The sequence below is a fragment of the Tenrec ecaudatus genome, chromosome 11 (assembly GCF_050624435.1).
Source record: "Tenrec ecaudatus isolate mTenEca1 chromosome 11, mTenEca1.hap1, whole genome shotgun sequence".
Classification (NCBI taxonomy): Eukaryota; Metazoa; Chordata; class Mammalia; order Afrosoricida; family Tenrecidae; genus Tenrec; species Tenrec ecaudatus.
In genome coordinates, this window is record NC_134540.1 from 98,235,511 (window position 1) to 98,253,692 (window position 18,182).

The window sequence follows — 18,182 nt, forward strand, 5'->3', positions numbered from 1 at the left end:
AAAATTTTCTCAACATAATAAAAGACATGCATGATAAACCAATATCCTGCATTTCACGGAATGGAGAGAAATTGATAATGTTTCCTCTTCCAGTGGGAACTAGACTGGGTTACTCTTTTTTATTTAATATAGTCTTAGAGGTTTGAATATACTCCTGGAAGTTTTAACTGGAGCCATAAGACATCACAAATATATTCAAATTATTTACATAGACACAAACAGAAATAAAATTCTCTTTATTTTCAAAATATATAATCTTTTATATAGAAAATCCCAAAGATTCCATTAAAATTACTCAATTTAAAAAATCTGGCAGCCTATTTACTTTTAGATCAAGATACAGAGATTAGTTGCATTCTTATATATTAAAGGTGATACCGAAAAAAATATTTAAAAAACCCCATTGTATTATTTTTAAAACATGTTCTTAAATCAAAATATTTCAAATATTGAATTAATATAAGAACACACAAATAATGATTAAGAACAACCAGAAAACATTTATCTATATATTCATCTCATGCAATTTGGACATGTTATCAAGAAAGGGCAGTTTCTGGCACAAGACATGGTACTTGAAGTACTTTGTTAAAAAGGCGAAGACCATCCAGAAGATGAATTGCCAGAGTGGGGGCAGCCAGGGACTCAAATGTAACAACAATTGGGAAGATGGTGCAAGATGGAGCCTTGTTTGGTTCTTGAGTCTATACAGTCATCGTGAGTCTGAGTAAACTGGAAGGCATTAACAACATCCTGAGAAAAATCTGGCAGTGCTTAATATAATTATGTATTCCCCAAGGCTCAGTTTTTTTAGTCGTATTCTCCTAAATAAAATTTCCAGAAGTTCAGAGAGATCTATATACTTATTAAAGCATTCATTGTATGTTTTATGGAACTCAAAATGCGGTGATCTCTCTTTGTATTTTGCTACTTAGAATTATTCTGGGTGGGTCGGGGGGGGACTTTTATTTTCCTCTCTTTTATTACTATTAATACTGTTTTGGTTTTGCTTTAAATTGGTTTTAGTTTTAAATATGTTTGGTAATTGTTTTAATGTATTCTTAATTGAAATGAATTGTTTCCAATTAATACAATGGTTATTCAAAGATAAATTATCATGTTTTCACAAAATGAAATAGTCAAGAACTGGTGGACAAAGCCAGTTATTTCTGGCTTAAATATATATGTTCTTAAATATATATGTTCCAACTTAAGAATTGTAGATTCAAAGATAAATAAAATTTAGATGGAATATATTTGAGAATTAAAGAGTCCTGTCTCTTTTAATATTAAAAAAGTCTAACTATAAAACTTAAGAGTTCTTAATCTTATATTTGATGAGGTTATTTTGTTTAAAAATTGCCTATCGACATGCTTTAACTCCAATATTTATAAATCTAACAGTAAATAAATGTGTATGGGTGCTATTAAGGAGTCATATTTCATGTTTTTATATAACAATGAAAGGTTTGCCTTTCAATACCGGAGGTAGATTTCAATGCAATATGCCAACTAAATATATATCAGGATGGTGTTCATTGTTAGAAAATATGGGTAAAGAATGAATATGTTTCTTGTGAGAAGAGGGTACTACAAATGGTGATGTCCACACAAGTGGTTGAAGTGGAAAGTATGGATAATTTTGACATATGGTTCTTCGCAAGGAAGTGGTTTTGCTAATTACCTCAGCTTAATTCTCAATCAACAGTCTCTTTGAACTCCTCAGAATTTCTCAGTGACCTCATGGCTAGAGTTCCTGACCTTCAGTATGAGAAACATTGAATGCAAACAAGCAAAAATTGCCCAGAGCTTCGTTATTTCTGAACGATAGAATGGCTTACAAAGTTAAAAATAGATATTTCAGTACATGTGTCAATACTTACATGAGTGAAAACACTGAATCTCCTCTTTCATACTCAACATTCCTACTTAAAATAGATAGTGAACTCTAATGATGGTAAGTTTCAGTAATTGTCAGAAAAATACCTTTTCCTACAAATGCTATTTTTGTTTTTAAAAAATGTTAAAGTACAAATTGTTACCACTTCTTTATAATGCCAATATTTGGAATTAAATGGCATCTGCCTTAACTATAAGTGTTTTCTAATTTAATCGTGAAATGCATTTTTAGTTTAAATACATACCACAAAAGAGCAAAATGTCTTATTCTTTTCTAAATATGATATAAGCAAGGTTACACACTAATAGTGTTTATGAACAAGAGGGATAAACTTTTCAGCTGTAGTCTCTAATATTTTTTCTTACAGTATCAATCTTCTTTCATTTAAAAAGAGATTTCCATTACAGCTGTAGCTACAAAGAAAGGCACAAAAATGGATTTAGGAAAGATGCAATTGATTTTAAATGGCTTCTTAGTTCACATTAGGAAGATGATACCAATTCTTGACTTTTAAAATATAGAGACATTCTAATTCAAATAAAATCTCAAGCACATGTTTTTTTCTTAGATAACTATTTTACATTAGAGATTACATCTTACATATTTTATACGTTGCATCATATTATCGTTAGATGCCACTCAGTCTATTCAGAATTCTAGTGTCATTTTGTGCAACACACGGGCCCATGGGTTGGTCCTGTGCTAGTCTCAGATTCATTATACGAGGCTCGTGTTGCATCCACTCTATCAATCCATCTGGTGTATGGTTGCTGTTGTTCTGTGTTGCCTTTGTGTGGACTCCACCAGAAGCTCTATATTGTTCCCCACCACTGTTGTTATGTCCACGCTCACTGTGGAAGCCACTGTGTCACCATCTCATGGAGGAGATTCCTCTTCTGCCCTGAATTTCTTTTTTTTTTAAGCATAATGTCCTTTTCCAGGGACTTGTCTCACCTGATGGCATGGCCAAAGTACAAGAGACTTAGTTTTGTCATCTTGTTTCTGATAAGCATTCTGATTACACTTCTTCTAGGATAGATGTCTTATTATTTTAATAGTCTGTGAGAGTTCCAAGATTCTTTGATTTTTCAGCAACACCTTTTAATACACAATTGAAAATTGTTCCAAGGGGGATTTTAAAGCAAAATATGAGAGAGCACACCAATCATACTACAATAGTAAAAAATGTATTCAGAGCTCTCTTGCCCTCAAATAGCGTTTTGTTCTTGTGAACATTTACTCTCCACCTGAATCTTAACAATTAAAAATGAATTACCAATAGTAACTAATGAAAATGAGCAGATATGTGAGGATACTCCCGGTTATTTGAGTCAAATAAATATCTACCATTCAACTTTCAGTTTGAACTACTGAAGTGGCTTGTGTGTTACTGTGATGGTGGAAACTATGCCACTGGCATTTCAAACACCAGTAGGACTGCCCAGGTGGAATTGTTTCAGGAGGGTTTCTAGAGTAGATACCCTAGCAAGAAGGAAGAAGAGAAGCATTTAGAAAACTTGATCATTGAAGAGTAGTGGAACATTATTCAATAATGTGTCAGACGATGAACCCCTCACTGAAAAGCACTCACAATACTACTGCCAGAATTACCTCCCCAAAGTGGAGTCAGTCTTCAATGATTTAAATGGTGAAATACATCATTTGTGGATGGGTTTCTACTCAAAATAAGAATAAAAAAATAATAAACTGCAAACGTTACTTAACCAATGGAATGTAGAATGTATGAAGTAGGAATCACGAAAAATCTTCAAAAATTAAATGGAACACAAAAAGATCAATACCCTAAGCATTAGCTAACTGAAATGGATTGGAATTGATGTGTTTTAGCAAACAATCTGATGATTTACTATGCATAAAAGACAAATATATACTGAATCTAATTTTTAAATGGTATAGACAAACATAGTCAAGGAGCTGCCAGAAATTCATGTCAGATTCAGAAGAGAAAGTGGCAAAAATCTAATTGCTGATATCAAATTGATATGGATGAAAGTAAAGAATATCAGAAATACATTTACTTGTATCTTATTGATTATACATAGATATTCCACTATATGGATCTTAACAAACTGGATAATGTTTAAAAGAATGCAACCTCAAGAATACTTCATTGTGCTCATGCAGAACCTGTGTAGAGACAAGATTGCTGTCTTCATAAAGAACACAGGAACACTGGAATCATTTATAATCATAAAAGGTGAAGTCCATGTTTTTGCCTTTTCACCATTCTTGATCATTGTGTGCTGAGCAAATAATCTGAGAAGCTGGATCATATAAACTTGACATTAGAATTGGAAGATAACTAAGTAACTGCCTTCAGTATTCAGTATGTTTACTGAAATTATACAAGACTGTCTGCGCTTACTGATACAGATCAAAGGGATTGCACTTCAATGAACTAAGTTAAGAATATTAAAACAAATTTCCTCACAATTGCACCAAAAAGCAATATCATGTTAAATGGTGAAAAAGATTAAAGTTGTCAAGGATCTCATATTACCTGGATCTTTAATCGTGGAAGTCAAGAAGTCAAATCCTGTGTTATATTGAGAAAAACTACTGTAAAACACATCTTTAAAATGGCAAACACTAAAAATGTCACCTTGAGCCTTAAAAGGTCCCTGATGAAACCAAAGTGTTTTCTCTTGTCCTATTTTTATGTCAAAGGTGGACAGTGAATAAGGAAGAAAAAAGAAGAACTGGTGCATTTGAATTATTGTGGAGTTGGCGAAGAACATTGAATATACCATTAACTACTAGAACAGTGAACAGATTTGTCTTGGAGGATGTGCAGCTAGAACGTCCCATAGAATAAAGGATTATTGAACTTCATATTATGTTCACTGGGCATGTTATCAAGAGGAACCTGTCTGCAAAAGGATAACATGCTAACGTTAGCACAGGGTAATGAAACGAAAAGGACCATCCATCGGGTGATTTGACACAGCAACTGCAATGACAAACTCATAGTAACACTCGTGAGGGTTGTATAGGAATCAGCAGTGTTTTGTGGTTGTCTATGAGTCAGAAACCACTCGATAGCACCCAACAACAATAAATATATTCATTTAAATTAGTATTAATTCAAAATGAAGTACATGTTACATTATAGTTTGACTCTTTTTCAGATTTTGTTTTGTTTTGTTCAGTGGAGACTAACATGTATCAGGAAAAGGAATAACACCACAGATCTTTTACATTTTGAAGAATTTTAAAACAGAACTGTATAAAACCAGCTAACAGCAGCCTTATGAACACGATACCTGCTGGATGGGTTACACTTTGTGACACCTCGTGCACTGCCCTCTCATTTAGGGCACAATCATTCTGGCTACGTGTTGGCACAGTGTCAAAACCATTCCACCATCTTGCTCCACTCTGCCCAGGAGTGATGATCCACTTTTACCATTAACTGCCTATGATAAACTTTCAAGTCCAGGTTTTATCTTCATGCCTTTCAGTCTTAGAAATATATGCATTTTCTGAGCACCACTTTGCCCAGCTATTTAGCATAAATTGATATCTAACACATAAATGTATGGTTGAGCTTCCAAATGTATTTATGACCCATGCCTTCTATTTCCCATCAGTCTCCAGCACCAAAAGAAGTCTGCAAAATAATATCAATAGTTTCAACATCAATATTCAAAAAACAAATTATCACTCTCTATCTCCAATTTAGGTTTGAAGTATTTCCATGTCTATTTTCTACAGGATGTGGTTTAAGTTCTTTAATAGAAAGCCTTTTATAATAAGGACCTTGTATTTAACTGTAGTTTACTTCTACATGTGTATTTCAAGCAGTTTGTGAGTGTAATGCTATCGTATTATTAATTTATTACTCACTTCTGCGACCACGTGTAAGTTAGAGTATCTTTTTATATGCTTAGTGGAACATTTGGATTTTCTGTTCTATAAATTATATCTTTATGGCCTCTTTCAATTTGGTTATTGAATGACCTACTTCCTCCTTTTGAAAACTCTGTTCATCATGAAATGTTTAGATTCTATCTAAACTTTCTGTTAAGTTTATTTTTTGAAATAGATTTGGTAAATAATAACTTTGTTTATAGGATTAATTTCTAGGTAAAATTTAGTTCTAGTTACTCTTTTACTCTTTCATATACTATCTAGATATAAATATTAGTTAGGAAGTACTCTCCTTTGCTTAGTCAGGAATCTCTAAAAGATCCTTTCCACCATTGTATTTTGGAAGCAGATAACATAGCTTCTAGATTTCATAGATCGTATCCATTGAACATAATTTCACGCCAGGATAGGTCTTTGCCAGAATCTTGCCCATAACTTATTTTTGATAATTTAAATATAAAATGTGTAACTCTTTGAGTTGCTTTGATCTAGATGAGATTTGGAATTTATAGTAATGTTAAAATGCGTTGAGACATTTGGGGATATAGGCATGGGAAGAATGAATTTTACTTATAAAATAAGCATGCGTTCTTGAAGACTTTATCATGAGTTGAAATGTGTATCACAAAATATGTATTTTTAAGTTCTAATTCCAGGTGCTTGTGATATGAAATGAGTCTTTTCAGACATAACTATGTAATTATTTAGATAATAAAGGAACAGTGTTAACCCAATTCTAGATGGTGTCACCCTTGGAGAAAGATAAGAAACATGAATACAAAGGGAGAAATAAGAAGCATAGGCCGATGGTTCCAGAGATTGGAAGCAGCCTGCCATCAACCTAGGCATGGGTCATAAATACATTTAGAAGCTCAATCATACATTTATGCGTTTAATATCAATTTATGTTAAATAGCTGGGAAAAGTGGTACTCAGAAAATGCGTACATTTCTAAGACTGAAATGGTATGAAGATAAAACCTGGATTTGAAAGTTTATCAAAAGCACTTAATGGTAAAAGTGGATCATCACTCCTGGGCAGAGTGGAGCAAGATGGCGGAAAGGTTTTGACACTATGCCAACACGTAGCCAGAATGATTGTGCCCTAAATGAGAGGGCAGTGCATGAGATGTCACGAAGTGCAACCCATGCCATCGCCTTAAACCACCAAAAGCTGGAAAACCCATACAGGACCGTTCTCTTGGAAATATGTAGAAAGAATGGCCCTGCGGCAACCCTGAGTATTGACATCTAGACTTTATAAATAAACCAATCGATATATCTATTTAGACAACTTATTTTGTGGTACACAATGACAGCCCTTGGAGACTAGTACAATGAGCTTTGTGTAGTGTGTGCCTTTCAATGAATTGTCATATTTAAGCCAAATTATAATATCTGTGGCAGAGTGTTGTTCATAACATTCCTTATTTTCCTTTCAATAGTCATGGAATCATTTATGCTATTGCTAATATGGATCTCCTATCATGTTTTGCCTATGTGAACATGGAGTGAGGATAATAAATATTACTAACTTTTCAAATAGCTGTTGGTTTCATTTATTTTGTTTTTTCTGTTATCAAATATATTGATTTCTGTTTTAATCATAATTATTTATTTTCTTATTTTTCCTGTAGCCCTAAATTGCTTTTCTCTGTTGTGTTTCCTGAAGAAACATCTTAGGTTATTAACTGTGCACATTTTGTGATACAATGTTGCCTCAAAAATGATCTATTATCATTTAATTCTAAATATACACTTTAGTTTATATTAAGACCTCTCTCCCACATATACTACTTAGAAGTCTATTGCTTAATCTCCAATTATTTGGGGATAATTCTTTGTGCTTTGAAAATATACTTAGTAAGATTTTTATGCTTCTAAATGTTCTAGAATGTGTTTCATTTAAAATATGGTCTGTTTTGTACATCTTTGGTGCAATCTTGAGAAGAAAGTTTACGTTCTGGCTAATCTAAGAAAGCCAATTAGAACAAGTTAATTGAAAGTGCTCCTCAGGTAATTTATAACATCAATGATGTTCGGCCTCCTTGACCTATCAATGTAATGGTTTTCCATTTATCCTTCATGCAGTTACATCATTTTCTACATGATATATTTTGAAATGGGATCATTAGGTATGAAAATATTTAGAGTTTTTTATCTCCTTAGAAAATATTTTCATTTTATTGTGTAATATCCATCTGTACACTTGATAATATTCTTTGTTCTGTAGCCTATTTGTTTATAATTAATATAGGGATGTTAATTTTATTTTCATAAGTATTATTATTTTATATCCTTTCCCATACCTTAAATATAACTGTCTACCTGTACATGAAATGTGAGTTTTTACAGATTACATTGAATTAAGGTTTTTCTTTTCTTGTTTTCTTTTGTTGATTCCTTTGATGATGCTTTTAATCATTCTGACAAACTTCGTCTTTTAATTGGTATGTTTCAGTCATTTATATTTAAACTAATTATTTATGTGGCTGGATTAATGTGTCTTGTGTTTACACTTGTCCGCAATTTCATGCTGTTTTTTGTTTTCTCCTCTTTTTTTACATTTAATGTTACTTAGACATTTTATATTAATTACACTATCTTTTTACTTATTAAGCATTGTGTTGGAATTTAAAATATGCAATTTTGACTAATATAGATGCATCTTAGATAACAGTATGTCACATCACATGTAAATAATGGGTAGGTAATTTAAAATATTGTCAAGACTTCTCTCCCTATCTTGGATCATTGCTATAGTTTACATCAATTATATCTTTGCTGTTGTACTGCAGTGAATTACTTTAAATGGCTCTTCTAGTCGTAGGGTTTCTAACAAAAAATATTTTGTTGTCATGAATCTGGTAAGAAAATTGGAAGAGATATGATAAAGTTTTATGAGTTGTTTGTTAATAAATTATTAACAAGGTTATTTGTGATTATAAAAACAAGGAATCTAATGATGGGATTGATCAAGTTTGCTATCCTGATGGGTATAAAATTTGGCATTTAAGAAACAGGAACAGGAGGATTGTACAACCTTTGAGAAGGAAGAACCAGGAGTTGAGTGTGTGCTTTGGATTCATGTGGACTGAACCTCCTAGATCCAGGAGAAAGAAAGCTGTGACACCTGGTGGTGAGGGGCGGGGGGATTAAAAGGGTCTTTCATCAGATTTTTCACTCTGAGGAAATCTAGTTGAATTTCTGAAGGTAAAGCACATGAAAGAGTTAGCCTGTCTCTTAGGATTTCGCGCTGTCATGTTAGTCCACCCGCACTTAAACCAAAAATGCAAATTCACTAATATCCAATCAATTCTGATTCCTCCAATGAATCTTCAAAATTATTTTTTCACATTACCAATTAAATATTTCTAACAGCTTGACATCAAAGCATTTTCTGCAGATCTAAATAACAGATCTCAACAGTTGTGGTTTGTGACTGTCTCTCAATTTTGGAGTGGTAGTTTGCTCTGTGAATAAAATTATCTAAGTTTTTTTTTTAAAAAGGTCAATTTTCAGATACTTAGTGTGTTCTTGTATAAAGACAATAGTGATGAGTTCTAAGTCCTTTATATGCCAAGTCAAATTAGAAATCTCATGAATATGTTTCAAAGAAATTCACCAAAACTTGTATCAGTAATTATTTTTGATTAATCATAAATAGATGAACATATCCATCTACATGTGTATGGTGTACATGTATGCATTTATATATGCATGTGCATATGTGGGCATGTGTTTGCAGGCATACGCATGTGTACATGTGTTCTTGTATAGATGTATGCATTTATCTCCTATGTTACCTAGGGTGGCCAAAGCTCCATGGTTATGAGCACACCAAACTGTAAATCGTGGTTTCTGTCATTGAATTGTATTCCCCTTAAAATCTGTGTCAGTTTAGCTATGCCATGATTCTCAGAAATTTGGTGGTTATCTATAATGGTCTCAAATTATGTAATCAGATTTGTTTAATCAAGTACCTGTAGGAGAACTTAGGGTGGGATACAACTTCATTAATCATGTCACCACTCTGACAAGGAAAATTTCTTTGTCATGTTGCTTGTAACACCTTTGATCTTATTAGATATTAAAGATGAGAGATGAAATCACAATGTGAGGGATCTACTACCACTAAGGGATTGGAAGTTCAACATGTCTTTTGAACCCATGACTCTGCTTTCAGAATCGCTTCAAATTTGTAACTATGTCTCTGAGCTCAGAACCTCTTTGATAAGAGGAAGGTTGATGCCAAATCTTAAGAAAATCTTCAGGGAATGTCAGGCCTACTGATGCTAAGAAGAGGGACAAGAACCTTCCTCCAAAACTTGAGCCAATAAAGCAATAACATTGTCTCTGGGACCGGTTTTATGAATTTGAACTTTTGGCTTTCTAGACTGTAAGGAAATAAAGTTATGTTGCTAAGGTTGTCTAATTGTGGTATTTCTGTTGTAGGAGCACTGGGTATCAGTTTTTAATAGCTTTCTCAATAAGAGGAACCAGGCAAGTTGAAGAAATGATTAGTTTTAAGACTAAGATATCAAGCATACAAAATTCACTTTTAACATTTTCTAATTTATATATGTAAGGAAACAGCAAAAAGAATTTAAAATGAATATATAAGTATCTATCAAATGTTTACAGAAATCAAAGAAACTAGGCAATAAAGCTGCAAATGAGCAAATGATCAGAGAAGCTGGATAATGTGAAGAAGAATGCAGCATCAGAATTGGATGAAGGCTTACTAACGACCATTGATATGCAGATAACTCAACTTTGTAGCTTTGCTTGCTGAATATAACCAAGACTAGATGCACTTGCTGATGAAGATCGAGGACTGCACCCTTCAGTATAGATTATGGCCTGTGATCTTCTGCATTTGGCTTCGTTGCATGTGTTGCATGAGTCTGATGAATACTTTATAGATTATATCAGAAATATGGGCTAATAATGGACTTAGGGACTTACTCTGGACTGGGCTGGGATGTTTTCTCAATGTTCAGTTGCTCTGGTGTATAAATCACTTTCTTATACACATATGTATGTCCATGGATTTGTTTCTCTAGTCTACCCAGACTGACATATACATGGGAGCTCCAAGAGGAATGATGCATTTGAGTAATCCTGCTGGGGAAGAATACTAAAGTACTATGGACTTGCATGAGAACAAAGAAATCGGTCTTGAAAGAAATAGAGCCAGAATGCTCTATCAAGGCAAGACGGAATGACTTCATCTCATCCACTGTGGACAGTTGTCAGCAGACCCAGACCCTAGAGAAGGACGTGATGCTTGGTACTGGAAATGGGAAGAGGAAAACAGTTAGACCTCCGGTCAGATGAATTAAAAGAGTGCTGTGTGGATAAGCTCAACCCTAAGAACAATTGTGAGGATGGCACAGGACAGGGCAGTATTTCTTTCTGTTATTCAAAGGGTAGTTATGAATCAGAAGGGGCTTGCTGGTATCGAATACTAACAACAAAGCTGCAACAATTTGAGGAGCAAAATCAGTCAACTTGTAGCAGACGATGAGTACAAAATACAGCACAGCAGCTGCCGCCATGAGCTCAAACCAAACAATGGTGAAATGGAGGCGTCATGCACAGGACCAGTGTGGGTGTGAACCAACTTGATGGCGCCTAACAGTGACAATGGCCACACATATGCATGAATGATTCCATTTTTAAATTTGGGAGAGAGGAGAAATCTTCCATGCAGAACATTTGCAAGTGACTTCTTCCAAAGAAGAAGTTCATAAAATTAGGAAAAGAAAAACTTTTCAGTAGAGAAAACTGGCATAAATAACTTCATCCAGTGTGCAAGATTACCATCTATGATGATAAATTATGTTGATGGAGAGTACCATTACTATGTTTTAAGAATTGTCTTCTTCCCAAGAATACATAATCATGATGAAAATATCAGAAAATGCACAAAGTGGATCGTGTCACAGAATGACTAATCTAATTATTTATCCATATTTTTATATTTCTATGTATATATTTATCCACAGTTATACTATGGTCACAGTCATGAATTGAATTGTGTGGTTGTTAGATTGGCTTGGTTTACATGCTCCAGGATAGCATCAGTGTTAAAGCCAACTAAGAGTACTGCTCATGATTGTAATAAAACTGTTAAACTAATATTCAGATAGGTAATTTTAGTGGGAGAACAACTGTTGTTAACTTTAGGAGTCATATTTTTCCAGACTTAAGTCACCTGATATGATTATGTAGATATGAAAACTGAGATCGTTATGTATGGTCTGTATATTCATAGCTTGAATATCATTGATGACCCATTGTTTTAACTCAAGAATGGGGTTATTAATTTGTCTATTGTAGAAAATATATAAAGATCAGAGGGTGATGAGAAGTAGAATAATATAAGGAAGGATTCTTCACATTGTTTCTATTTTTAGAACTTCTTTTGTGCTGGTATGGGTAAATTTACTAATGAAATTTAGTAAAATAATATGTAATGCTAGTGTGATGATTAGGAATATAATTATGAGAGTTTGCTCATTAAAGGTAAATAATTCTTCTATACTAGGAGATGAGACATAATGGAGTCCTAATTGAATTGTACAGGTGTAAATTATTTTAATCTATATTGCAACTGACAATATTGGGTAGTCATTTTACTAACACCTCTAAATGCAGAAGCTCATAAAGATTAAGGAGTTGTCTTGAAGTTAAGTTTAGGCTGTTTAATTCTTTTCTTTCTTGAAATTGAGCTTCACTCTAGGTAGGATTCATGGAGAGCAGCTTTTGATTCATTCAACATTAGTTACAGTGAACTATTCTATTGAAAATGGATGTTTGGAAGGGAAGGCTTCCTAAACTATAACGACTAAAATTCTCACTGGGGGCTTTATCCATGCAGAAACCCTACCAAGATATTTGGGGCTTCCAGTCGCATTTACAGCATTCAGCAAAATGGGTGTTTAGAATTTAGTCACGGGTTCTGCTCTGTCCTCTAGGTTTGGATCGCATTATTGAAATTTTCCCTTCAACTCTTTGACTTCATCATTGCTTCTATTTAAACAAGCTGCTTTACGATTAAGAGCAGGTTTCAGAAGGTCTTCTGACAGCCCTTTTCTTCATTCCTGTTTTTTAATGACCTTCTGCTTTCTTCGTGTACAACGTCCTTAATGTCATCCCTCAGCGCATCAGGACTTATGTCCTTAGGATTCAGTGCAGCAAATCTGGTCTTGAGATGTTCTCACAATTCAACTGGGATATTCTCAGCGTGGTATTTTGGCTCTTGTAAATTTGTTTTCATTGTCTTTGCCTTCAATCTGACGTTTCAGATGAGCAATTGATGATCTCATCTATGGATGGACCTTGGCCTGGATTTAGTTGCAGCTTCTCATCCTGCAGATGGAGTCAATTTAATATCTGTGTATTCCATCTGGAGAAGTCCAAATGTAAAATCACCTTTGGGTTGCAAAAACAAGTATTTTTTAACAAGAAATCCTTGTTTTTTCCAACTTCTATGATCCTTTTCATCTGGCACAATCTCTGATAATGTTCCACTGCTCGGCATGAGCATTTCAATATCAGACAGTGTTCAACTCCTTGCCATACGGTTTTCAGTTGCTAATACCTCTGAAATGGATTGCTTATTTCATCTTTGTGATCTGTCCTTAGTCTCAAAACTCTGCTGACAGCTGTTCACTTTGGGTGATCTTGCTGGGGTTTGAGATAGCAGAAATACCGATTACAGCATCGCAGTCACACACAACTCACTGCAACAGGGCTAATTGACACACTGGTGGTGGCATTAGCCAGTGGACAAATGCAAATAAAATTAAACTAAGATGCCACCACACCCCTGAAAAAAAATAGCACTGATGGAAAGTAGTAGAAAAGAATAAATACTTATGAGCACATTGGAAAATTGAAATTTTATGCATTTCTAGTGTGATTGTAAAATGACACCACTAATATAGAAGATGGTATGGTACTTCTTCACAAAAGCTACAGATAGAAATACATGATAGAATAGTACTACTTCTAGCTATATATCATAGACAGATGTAAGCAGTGATATTAATAGAGAAACAAACACACATGTTTAAGGCTGCAATATTTGCACTAGGAAAAAAAGAGAAAGTAACTTGAGTCTATAAATAGACAAATGGGATAACAAATGTGACATATTCACACAATAAGACATTATGGAACTATAAAGACAGTGTAGATGAATCTAGAAAACATACTGACTGAAATAAGTTAAACACAAATTAACAAATATTGTCTGAGTCCACTATTATAATTAGTCTACAATAAGTGTACACATCCTTTGATAGCAAAAGGGATAGAAGGGGGGACCATCAATTAGCTAGTAATCAGGAATTAATTCTGTTGAAGGGATAAGCTAAGAATAAAGGGCAGCAATGGTAAGTCTATAACATGCAATTCTGTAATTATAGTCATGGCCACCAAAAATTTGTGACTTGTTACTTAGATCGATACACATATACATTCTAAATGGGAGTGGGAGGGCATATGGGATCATATAAAAATGGCTATGTAGATATAATAGTGGGTACTTGTATTTACTCAAACATTCATATATGAAATATGGAGGAAAGAATTAATAATACTTCTCAGATTGGGATTGAGGCTAAGGATCATAGTTTAAGAGAATATCTAGGTCTTAAAATTTTGCAAGTGGCCATCTATGAAAAATAAATTAATCTTTCTGTATGGGAAATAGAGAAAATAAATTATTCAAAACAGCAATTAATCAATAGGACCAGTGCCCTGCATGAAATGTAGTTTCCTGTAGCCTGAGATCCAAACTAGATTATACCTGGTCATCATTACTAATTACTGACCAGGAACACATTAGAAGTTCCTTGTAAGAATGGGTTAAATATATAGAATCAAATTCATATTAATAAAAATACCTGTTTTACTACATCTATAGGGACTGGAGAAACCTTCAATATGTGCTTTTAACTGGGAATTAAAAGACACTCCAAAAGGTTATTTTTCAGTCAAATAATAAACAATCTTATGAAATAACACCTTTGATGAGTGTCCTCCTCAGAACAACCAACTATTTGATCCCAAACTAACTACATTTGCCCATAGTAAGAGGAGAGAGAAAGATAGAGACAAGGAGAAGGAGGGAAACTGGATGAATAGAGAAAGAGAAGACAGAAATGACATGGTGATAGTGCTGATACACTGGAGATATAATACCCAATGTCACAATTGTTACAATTGTGTATAAGTTGTATAATTGGATCCCATTGCTGAAAATTTTTCTGTTCAGCTCTTTGGCTTCATCATTTCTTCCATTTAACTAGCTAATCTATGATTAAGAGCAAGTGTCAGAGTTTCTTCTGACATCACTTTGATATATTCTTTCTTTCTTGTCTTTTTAATGATCTTTTGCTTTCTTTATGTTGCTAATGCATCAAATATGTTCTTGAGCTGTTCTCAAAATTCAGGTGGTTTAGATTCAAGATCATATTTTGGATCCCATGGACTAGTTTTCATTTTCTTTGACTTCAACCTAAACTTAAATATAAGCAATTGATGGTCTGTTCCGCAGTAGTTCTTTGGCCTGGTTTTAGTTGCTGATACAGAATCTCTCCAACATCTTTTTTCACAGATATAGTCAAGTTTATTTCTGTGTATTCCATCTGGAGAAGTCCATGTGTATAGGCCCCTTTTGTGCTGTGTGTAAAAAAGGTATTTGCTATGAACAAGTCATTGGTCTTAAAAATATATATCAATTATATGGCACCATTAGAAGTTAAGGCTATAGTAAGGGTAAGTGGAAACTAAACCATTTTCAAACTTTTGTATAAATCTAAAATTTTAAAAACTGAAGCTTATTTTCAAAATTTATATATGAAAATAGGTATCAATATACTTGTAGTAACAATGATACCAAACCCCCCCCCCCCAAAAAAAAACCTCATTGTCATCAAGTCAATTCTGAATCCTATTAACCGTATAGGACAGGGTAGAACTGCCTCTCTGGGTTTCTGAGACTGTAACATTTACCGGAGTAGACCATGGGGGTAGCAGCCCACTAAGCATTACCACTAAGCCACCAGTGCTCCTTAGTGAAACTAATGCATATTAAAATTTAGAGATTGGGTTGGGAGGAGGGGTGAATATATAGTGAAGAACGAATGACCACCTGTAGACAATTGGACATCCCCTCCCAGAGGGGCCACAGGGAAGAGATGGCCCAGTTAAGGTGCAGTATAGTACTGATGAAACCCACAACTTTCCTCTAGCTCTTTGGTGCTTCCTTCACCCCCACTATGACCTCAATTCTACCTTATACATATCAGATTAGACAAGAGCACTCACAATGCTACAGATACAAGCTCAGAGCACAGGGAATCCAGGATAGATAAGCCCCTCAGGGCCAACAAGGAGAGTAGAGATACCAGGTGGATTAGGGGAGGGTGGGGAGAGAAAGGGAAAATTGGTCACAAGGATCAATCTAGGACCCCCTCCCAGGAAGACAAATAACAGATAAGTAGGTGAAGGATGATGGAGGACAATGTAAAATATGTAAAATATAATCTATAAGTTATGAAAGGTTTGTAAGGGTGGACAGGGGAGGGAGCGGGAAGAAATGGAGAGCTGATATCAGGGGCTCAAGTGGGAAGAGTATACTTTGAAATAGATGATGGCGGTATATGTGCAAATGTGCTTGTCATATTGGAATAATGTATGGATTGTGATAACAGATGTAAGAGCCACTAATAAAAGTATTTAAAAAATAGAAATGGGGTCAAATAAACTGTTTTACTTCCTTAATTCACTATTAATTACAGAGATACCAGTTTCCATTTATATATGTTTTCAGGAGATTCACAATTTTCCCTAAATACACTACATTTCTATTGTGCTCAGCTATGAATTGAAAAAAAATTCCCAATACTAATGTTATAACTCAGGAAATCCATTTTCAGACACTTTAAGTTCACTGCTACGTAATATCTATTAAACTTAGGTAAGAAATAGTATATCTCTATAATTTCCCTGCAAATGACAGTAATCCATCCATTCTACTAAGTAGCCTTCAGTGTTGACTTTAATTATTATTTCCTTTAACTTGTTAGGTTCTTTTACTTACATAGTGTATGGCATGCTCTTAAATACAAATACTGCATATTTTTGTAACAAGCATCAACTTTATGGATTATTTTTCTTTTTCTATTTTGGGGTCACAAAGAAAATGTTAATCAAACAGATAACAAAAATGTGGTCCATAGACCCAATACTCAGCTACCCATAATTATCCAAGCTATAAAGGCGTATCTTGTGTCTCAATATAAATTGCCTAAAGTTATGATTTTTTTTATTTCCCTTTGGGTTGTCTTATTTTTAAAGATGATAGGAGAAACAGCAACATAATGTTCATATCTGTTTTCCACTTTAATGGTGTTTCCTTGAGGATACTGTACATTACATTATGGAGTGTCCTCGTTCTTAGGACTCCTGGGGGAATGATCTTCATATTTTTAATGTCAGGAAATAGGAGAATGAGGAATGTGAAGGGATGCTAAATTCCTTACCTTATCCAGGAAGGAGTCAAAAGTCATTATATATAACTTAAATTTGATTCATTTTAGAAATGTGAGCTCAGGTAACATTTTGAAAAATATAAAGCAATCCTTTAAAATTTAATAAAAACAGGATGGATTCCTTTCACTGGGGAAAACAAAAGTATCATTAATATAAACCATGTAGCAAAAGGAAAAAAATGACTAGCAAACAAAAAAAAACACAGATAACAAATAGAAACCAAAGATGAGACTAAATGTAAAAACAAACATTGCACTGCAGCAATATCTAAGTATGTTATAAATGAGTTGTGTTCTCTCTATTAAGAGGTAACTGGTTTCTTGAAGATGAAGTGTGGTGATTCTGAGCATTGGAAATGTTCTATTCAGGGATCTAGCTCATAGTTAGTTGGATGCATGCCCTTGAACTTGATGTTCATGATATGGATTTTGATATATCAACTTCCATATTGCTTAAAAAAGCACACACACACGCAACTATACTCATTCCTCAAGTTTCCAAAGACTGAATTATTATGGAAACATAGTCATTACACAAACAAGGAGGATGGACACAGGAGATCACAAAATGGAATGTGACTAAATCATTACTGCCAAATCACATCAGTACATCTCCACAAGTTACATCCCTACATAATTGTCCAGCCATTGAAAAGCATGGCCTGGCACAGCTAAGGTGAAAGATAACTGTAGTCACAATGGCTAGGTTTACTCTCACCTCTTACCTCAGTAAAGAAAAAAGTCAAGAATTAGATTTTATCCTATTGCTACAAATGCAAAATTTTGAATAAGGAGATAATGAATATGTCAGTTAGTGTATAC